The 6,830-nt window shown below is 37.9% G+C and overlaps 1 long non-coding RNA gene across 1 annotated transcript; it reads right to left on the bottom strand.

Annotated features, from left to right (window-relative positions):
* Positions 1–2,131: 2,131 nt before the first annotated feature.
* Positions 2,132–3,188, bottom strand: LOC140986935 (uncharacterized). The gene is made up of 4 exons (XR_012177003.1): positions 3,024–3,188; positions 2,619–2,677; positions 2,430–2,528; positions 2,132–2,343 (listed from the first exon to the last, which is right to left on the bottom strand). It is a non-coding gene; the product is annotated as an uncharacterized lncRNA (long non-coding RNA).
* Between the last annotated feature and the right edge of the window lie 3,642 nt (positions 3,189–6,830).

Here is a 6,830-nt window from a genome sequence, read left to right as displayed (position 1 = left end):
TAAGCCTTCATGTAAAATTCCTCGGAGAAGAACAACTCGCGTGGGTAGATCCTTCACAAGACAATAAGAAGGATAAAACTCAAACATGACATTATTATCACGGGTAAATTGGTGAACGCTTAAAAGATTTTTTGTTATTTGAGGAACATGAAGTAGGTTTTTTAAACGAAAGGGTCGAGAAAAAGAAGATGAACCAAATGTAGATTAACCAATATGTGAGATAAACAGACTTGCACCATTGCCCATATGAACCTTACCACCGCCAGTGTACTCGGAACCAAGTGTGAGATTGCCAAGATCATTCGTAACATGGTGAAAAGCTCCGGAATCTGGAAACAACCACTCATCTCCTGCAGATTCAGAGGTGGTAGTTGCAATAGCTGCTGATGGATAAGGAGGCGGAGGAGATCGATATTGACCTTGTTGTGGTGGTCGAAAGGGACCGATGAAGGGAATCAAACGGAACTTGGAGGTTTGGCAGTATACTCAGCATCAAATCTGTAATAGCATATTCCAGCCACATGACCTGTCACTCCACAAATTTGACAAACAGGTCTGCCATTGTTGTTGTTCCAAAAACGCACGGCCTCGAGAAAAGGAGCTTCGTGGTGAAAACGAATCATCAGTCCTCTTAGTAGGAGCAAACGTAGCTGCATTAACTGAGTGAGGCAACGTTTCATTGTTAGTGTTATGAGACTCCAGGCATCATTCATGAGCTAACAGAAGAGCATTCACCTCTGATAAATGCTAGAGTATCAATTCTTGAAGTAATGTGAACGACAACAGAGTCGTATTCCAATCCAATACGACCGAGAACATATAAAATTCGATCATCATCACTGATTGAGTGACCACAAGCAGCTAAAGAATCCATGATGTTTTTTATTTTGCTTAGGTAATCTTTCATATTTTGATTTCCTTTCTTCATGGTTTGCAGTTGTAGCTTGTATTGCATCACCTTAGCTTTTGATCTTGAAGCAAATAATGTTGATAACCGAAGCCAAAGTTGGGAGGACGTATCACACCCGATCATTTGGCTTTGGACAGATTCAGACATGGAAGACAGTAGAAAGGAAAATAGAAGTTGATCCTGTCTACTCCAGGTAATGAACTGGGGGTTGACGTCGTCGGCAGTGTTCTCACTATGAACCACTTTAGGAGGGACATGAGGGTTCTCGAGTGTGAAATTTTCTAACCCCAACCCACGGATTCCAGCAATAACTTGGAGATTCCACAAAAGAAAATTCTCTTCATTAAGCTTAACCGAATTGATCTGGTTAGCCGGGTTCATGATTAAGAAGCTTGTATTGGCTGATGGATTAACAGAGGTGTGAGTTGTAAACCCACTACCGGAGATGGCGTCAGCCATGGATGGCTCTGATACCAAATTAGAAAAACAGAAGAGGGAAGAAAGAGATGCGCAATGTGAATTTCATTTCACTGTTGTACTTGCATTTACAATTGAGCAGAGATATATACACTTCTGTTGTAACCGATTGATTCCTCTAGATTATTCTAAACAATAGGCTTGTCATATATCCTATGAGCTTAATACAATGGGCTCTATCAATTTGTTTTTTGGGCTTCAGGAGTTTCTATAACTTGCATGTTGTAATATAAAAAGTTTTATTTAACGTTTTTAAAACAATAACGAAACTAATCAATTTGAACGCAGCTACATCATAGGAATAAACATGAAATTAGCAGTTAAATATGTGGGGTAATATTTAATCTTTTTTTCTTTTGTTTTTTTTAGGGAAAATGTGACTAATAACATATATATATTTTCTATATTTTGATAACAGCATGGTTACGTGGCATAATTAAGTGCTGATTTGACTACTCCTACCTTTTTTTTTATTTATCTATTTCAAGGGTTTGTTAGAGGGCTTTTAATGTCTCTAGCTTAACATTTGTTAGGTTAAGAGGTTGATTTCTTTATGTTTAATATTACATAATCTCAAGTAGTTGATTTTTTTCATCTCAAAAAAGGAGAAGTTATACATTTTTTTGGTGCAAAACGTACATTTATAAAATATTTTAAACAATTTATTTTGGCACATGGAACAAAGCCTAATTTTCTAGATTAACAGCAAATAGCCCTCAACAATTTCAAAAGAACAACTAAGAATTTGGATCCCTCGTATCCAACGCAAGTTAAGTCATTTTAGAATTCGAAGTCAACATTAAAGAATAAGCCAAAAACCCAAAACATCACCATAAACACAATGGTAAAAATCGAACCTAACAACTCAACACTGGCCGATCTCAAGAAGTAAGAAAGCCTAACGTAAACAACAGAAGAGTAAACCGAGAGCAGGACAAAAACCCGATGGCTTCAACCTAATGAAAAAAAAACAAAAAGTCAGGATTAAGGCAGAAGACAAGAACCCAAAACAACACCATAAACACAATGGTAAAAAGCAAACCTAAAAACTCAACACTGGCCGATGTGGAGACATAAGGAAGCCTAACATAAACGAGAGTAGAGCAAATCGTAAGCAGGAAAAAAATCGGATGACTTCTGCCTAATGAAAAGAAGAACAAACAGAACATAGGGTACCGATAAAAAATCGAAAGCAAAAAAACTGGGAAAAAAACAAGAGGAACGAACTAACCTAGGAAACTCTTTCCGAGCCCAGGAAGCGAGAACACCGCAACTACAAAAGCGAAGAGCCTAGAAGGAAACCGAAATCAATAAGCTCATCCACACCCTCAACACACGAGCAAATAAGCGTTAAAATCAGATGCAACATACTTAATCGAAGACAACAAACGAATTATTCCAAAAAAAATTCGGCCGAGAGTTTTAATTGCCTAAATAGTAGTATGCCAAAGTATTTGCTTTGGTAACTCGGCTAATTAACAAAAGACAAGCGAAGAACCTAAACAAAGGCACGAAAAACACAACGTCAAATTAATCCTAACCATCCAACACCTTCCAAAACGCCAAATACAACCGGAGAAAAAACATCGACACAAGTCACACAGCAAAACCAAACAAAACCATGGGGAAAACGCACCTGACCGACGCTCTCAGAGGCGAAGGGGGCCGGACAAAGCTCAAAATGAGTGAGAGAAAAGAACGGCAGATAGATAGGGGTGAAGAAGAATGAAGAGAAGGAGGAAAGCAAACAGTGTAGTAGAGCAACTCTTTTGTGCCAGCGCAAACAATTGAAGCGGTGGAGAAATGAATGCAAACCACGTGTACCTTAGATGACTTGCAACCGAGAGAAAACTGGGTTTTTTTTAAAAAATAATATAAATTAAAAAAAAGTTTATTAAAATATTGCAATACAGAAAGTTTTATGGAAATAGTACAATCCGTTGAACACTGGTCCGGATTCTACTTTTAAAAAAAATTAAAAATAAGATCGGTGACTCATGGTCACGGAGTCAATGAATCCGTGTGCCACGGTTCCTTATATTCACGGACCTGTATTAAATATTTGGCTCCTATTTTAATTGTATTTAATATAGTTTGGTTTAGTAATAAATGTTTTTCGAGAAGAAATTGTGCTTAAATGAGTTGGTCTCAATGATATCAATTGTTTAATTTTCACATTAAATTAGATTTTGATATGACTTTGGACAATGGTGACATATACAATCGGGAACTACAACAATAAATAGAACTAAGTGTTGAAAAATAATTTATTACACTAACATCAATTAAACGATTAAAATTTTAAATATAACAAATTATATGTTGGGGATCGATGTAGAGTTTAGAAGGGGGTGAATAAACTCTTTTCTTTTCTGATTTCTTCTTTTGAAGTTGCTAAAATCCTGTTAAAGATTGTAGCTAATCTTGTTCAAGTGTGCAACCAACAAATCACAAAATAGTGCGGAAATGATCTGATGGTTCGGTAATTGAAATGATAAAAACAGTAGGCAGTAGACAGTAGTTGTTTATGGAAGTTCGAAGATAAAATCTTCTACGTCTCCCCTTCTTCTGTTTCCAGAAGGTATCACTAAAAGACTTTGGATTTTACAGTACACACTCGTACACACTCACTTCAGCAGGACTTACCCTCTGCCTACTGAAACTCTTAGTGTATCAACACGATAATATATAATCAAGATTCTGGAAAAGACTCTTTTCCAGATTACAAACTCTTTTCAACAAGATATGAATAGCGTGAACTGTTTATGAAGAGTGTGAGAAATAGCAGCACAAAATTATCTTCAACCGATCGAATATATGCTATGAAGCGTGTGCTACTTTTCTGTATGTCGAGCTTTTTGTGAGATAAGAGAGTTTTTGTGCTCAAATCAACGTTGTGAGTATTGCAATCAGTATCACACTTTATCAACGTTGTTCTTGTATATTTATAAAAGTTTTGATCCCAACGTCTATAAACAAAACGGCTTCTTTGACTTCTGATATATTCAGCTTTAATACCTGAAATAGGTCCTACAGAAAAGCTTCAAAACAATCAGTCTTATTTTATACCAAAATTGATAAGACGTAATAAATAGGCTCCATACAGCATTAATGGTGCAATTAATGCTAGTACTTGATAAAGTAACGGTAACATTCAAGGCTAGTTCTGTTTATGTGAAAAACGTTAAGTTACTTCGGTTTGGACTGAATTCTGCTTCTGTTTTCCTAGAATTTTAAGTTCTGTTTCTGGTTATCTTAGAACTTTAAATTCTGCTTCTGTTTTCCTAGAATTCTAAGTTCTGCTTCTGGTTATTTTAGAACTTTAAATTCTGCTTCTGTTTTCCGTTAGCTGAAGACTACTGCTTTTATATTGCCTAAAGAAGCTGCTGATTTTAAATCTTATTGCCCATCGCCACAATTAAGTTATGTCTAACAATTTCCCCCTTTGTGGTGATGCCAAAACCTGAATATTAGCAGAAAAATAATGGCAAGATAAAACATAGTTATTTTAAGACAATTAACGAAAGTTTTAATTATCGGTGCCAATGTCCCTGTAAATGGTTTCTTCAGCATCTTGATATCTTCTGGCAGAAGATTCGGCTATATCTCCANATTGAGACTGGGACTCAATCTTGGCATCCATAGATTCCAAGGTGGTGGAGACTGTACGAATAACCTCATCATGGTCGGTGAGTCGTTTGAGTATGTCAGCTTGACCGAGTACGATGATGCCTTGGCTTCTGGAAATATTTTGTTGAAAGACAATGGTCTCAGCATATATTTTTCTTACAGATTCTGCCGTAATAGTTAGTTCCTTGGATATGCGGTCTCGAAAGAACTTAGAACCACTGACTTCTCCAGCATGTTCACGAGATAGCTCCTTTACTATTTCAGAGAGATTGTGGAGATCCTTTTGCAAAGTATCAATCTCAAATTCAATATCAAACCGTTCCGGTTCTGGAGATGGAGTTCTGGTGAGCATACGCTGCTTGATTTCAGCGGTACGAGCAGCAGCTGAGTCAGAAATGGATAAGACCAATGCAGTAGAATGTTCTAATTCTGTTGGAGCAATGGGAGGGATCACATTCTTTGAACCAGCAGAGGTGCCAGGTTCAATAGGGCTCAAGTCTAGAGCGGCAGATACAGGAGGTGCTACAAGAGTTTCCTCATCAACAGATGGAGCAATAAAAGTTTCTTCAACCATAGGTTCAGGCGCCGTACTATCATCTTGATGAGTAGCTTCAATGGTCTCCGGTGGTTGCTCTGAAGGGATAGAGTCAGATGGCATATTCAGTATATCTTTTATTTCTGCTTGATATTCAGCAGAAATGTTCTCAAGATTCGGTAAAGGATTGTCATCTGATGTTTCCACATGCTGAGGTTCAATTTGAGCTTCGGAGAATACCACTTCATTAGCTTGAGTTAGTGGAGGTGCAGCAGCCGTTGTAAGAACAATAGACTGAATTACTTCATCCACTGAAGCTAATTCTCTAACAGAGATCAAAGATGATGATTGAGTAGGTAGGTTCGGTGATGCAGGAGTACTAGAGACCTTGGCTCCGGAAGAAACTGTGATCATTTCCTCAACTGTCTGTGTCTGTAGAAGTTCGGGTACCATACCTAACCTGTAAGGCAGAGGCTTAGTAAAAACCTGTTCTTGAGCTCGAATTAGCTCAGCCAAAATCTGCAGCTGATCAGTCATAAGCTGAATGATATCCTGATCATGAGGAGCAGTAGGACTCATTGGATCAAAATTTGACTTTAAAGATGTCAACACAGAGTCCATCGCCTTTTGTTTCAGTTGATCAAGGATATAATTTCTCCGATTCATGGCTTCAATAACATTTTTGATTTTTGCAATAGCAAAAACTCTTTTCTCATGCTTCACGATCTGAACAAATACGCCTGCAGTGCGTAAGTGAGTGAAAGGGTGAAATGCTCTCATCTTTAGCCATTCATCAAAGAACAACATGTCTTCCCTCGCAGATTTTTCATTCTCTTGAAGATGATGTTCAATACCAGTTTGCACTGAGGTTTTGGAGCGTTGAACTTGATGTTCATCAGACATCTTTTCCTTTCCTTTGCCTGTAGGAATAGGCAGTGAGGTTCGAGTAGTTGATGATCTGGCCAATGACTCTCGAATCACAACTCCAGTAATAGGTCTAACAATAGGTTCTGATGTTGATGTTGGTGGAGCAGTTATGACCTTTGGTTTGATGAAAGAGGAGGTAGTAGTTGATTGTGAAACAGTAGAAGTAACTGCTGGTTGGGAGGGAGTTGCTACTGGTTCCGAAGCAGACTTGATTTTGGTTTGAATGGCTTCTGGAAATACTTGTCTCAACGGAACAGTATCCAGATCAGCAATGGCCACATTTTTCTTGATACGGATGGTGGTTCTCGACTTTTTTTTGCTGGGTGTTGCTACTGGAAGAGATGCTTGAGT

This window comes from Primulina huaijiensis, chromosome 10 (assembly GCF_012295235.1).
Source record: "Primulina huaijiensis isolate GDHJ02 chromosome 10, ASM1229523v2, whole genome shotgun sequence".
Taxonomy (NCBI): Eukaryota; Viridiplantae; Streptophyta; class Magnoliopsida; order Lamiales; family Gesneriaceae; genus Primulina; species Primulina huaijiensis.
Note: the sequence above shows the minus strand (reverse complement) of the source record. Positions and strands in the feature narration are given on the sequence as shown.